This window comes from Myxine glutinosa, chromosome 2 (genome assembly GCF_964187855.1).
Source record: "Myxine glutinosa chromosome 2, kmMyxGlut1.1, whole genome shotgun sequence".
Taxonomy (NCBI): domain Eukaryota; kingdom Metazoa; phylum Chordata; class Myxini; order Myxiniformes; family Myxinidae; genus Myxine; species Myxine glutinosa.
Genome location: NC_136262.1, coordinates 256,190,717 through 256,192,440, shown reverse-complemented (window position 1 = coordinate 256,192,440; position 1,724 = coordinate 256,190,717).

Sequence of the window (1,724 nt, the reverse complement as noted above, 5' to 3'; positions counted from 1 at the left end):
TTAAAATGAGACATGTAGTTTTTACATTTAAATTAATAAATAAATGTTGTAAAAGGTATACTAATAATTCAAAGTGGTATATCGATAGCAGTGATGGTAATGTGTATATAAATAAATAATGGTTCCAAAAAGCTTATAAAATCTTGCACAATTCCCTCCCATAAAAAATTACATTGTCAACAACAACAAAAAAACAATCGGAAATAAAATCGTGTTCCATTACTTTTGGCTCCAATCCAAAAATTCTAAGACGTGCCTAGATATTATTGCATACACTGAATTGAAAAATTAGGGGTTACAATAAATGGATGTTATGAGCATCAACAATTTACTTAAAGCCTCCATTCTTGTTCTCTACGATTATAACAACATTGGCTGTTATTAATACAGCTTAGTTTGGGTGAGAAGAAACCAAGCTTGTCATTTAGAAAACGTTAATTCACATTCATCATAATCTTCAAAAACTTGTGATCACAAGTCACAACAACTCAAAGCAAACTATACATCAAGCAGCCAATGTGACTAATCCATCACATTTACCAATCAAATCCAATCAACGTCTCATTGTCAGACTTTCCTCTCTACGCATCGATAAAGCTAAAATCCAACTTTTCATAACTGCAGAATACAGATCGATCAGGATTAACTGATACCTTAAACAAAACGGCTAAAATTTCAGGAGAAGATCACAATGGAATTGTGTTTCTGCATTAACAAGGAAAAACATTCAGTGAAATAGGTCTCGTCACGCGATTTTCAAGGTCTGTTGTCAGAAGCACAATCAACAAGTACAGATAAACCTCATCAGTAAATGACAAACCCAGGCCTGGAGGATCCAAAAAGCTGTCTAACAAGGATGAGCAATACTTGAAGATATAAATATCCCTGAGTTATGGAAAGAAGACTCACTCTCTGCTCACCTTCACTCTTTCATTCCTCTTTTCTCCCGCCTCTGGAACAAACTCCCTCACTCTCTTCAATCCCACTCCTCTCTCCAGGTCTTTAAAACAGCTGTTCACCACCATCTCTTATCTTCCCCCATCCAAAACCTTAATCTTTTCTACCCCCTCTAATTCACCCCAGATCCACTTTTTGAAATACCGACTTCTTTCCTGGAAGTCCTTGCAGTGTCCATATGTTTTATACCTCTCCCACCTCCCCCCAATCCCTCTCCCTCCCACAGATCTCCCCACTCTCAAATGTTGCACTTGTGTGCTTCCCTCTCTCTCCCCATCTTGTCTACCGCTCCCCTTATTATATGTTTTATGTGTCTGTTTGATTTTTTTTGTGTGATTAATCTTAGATCTTTCACGAGCCTCGATCTTGCATACAAAAAAAAGAAAAAGACGAGCGTCAAATTGACAACAGAGCTGGAAGGCTCATGTGTCATTGTCAATCCATCAACAGTACAAGGGTCACTTTTGAAATCAGGAATTAAAGGATGTGTTGTCGGAAGAAAATCTCTTTTAAGAAAGGGGAACAAGACTAAAAATTAAAATAGGTCCAAGAACACAGTGATTGGAATGTGGAACAATTGTCAAAGGTGCTTTGGACAGAGGAGTCAAAGTTTCAGTTATTTGCATCTAATTGAAGACAACATGTGATACATGAAAACCTGAATCTTATGAAGAGTCTTACATGAAACCAACAATTAAGCATGGAGGAGGTTCAATTCAAGTTTGGAGTGCATATCCTCAAGTGGTGTTTGAAAATTGATGAAAATT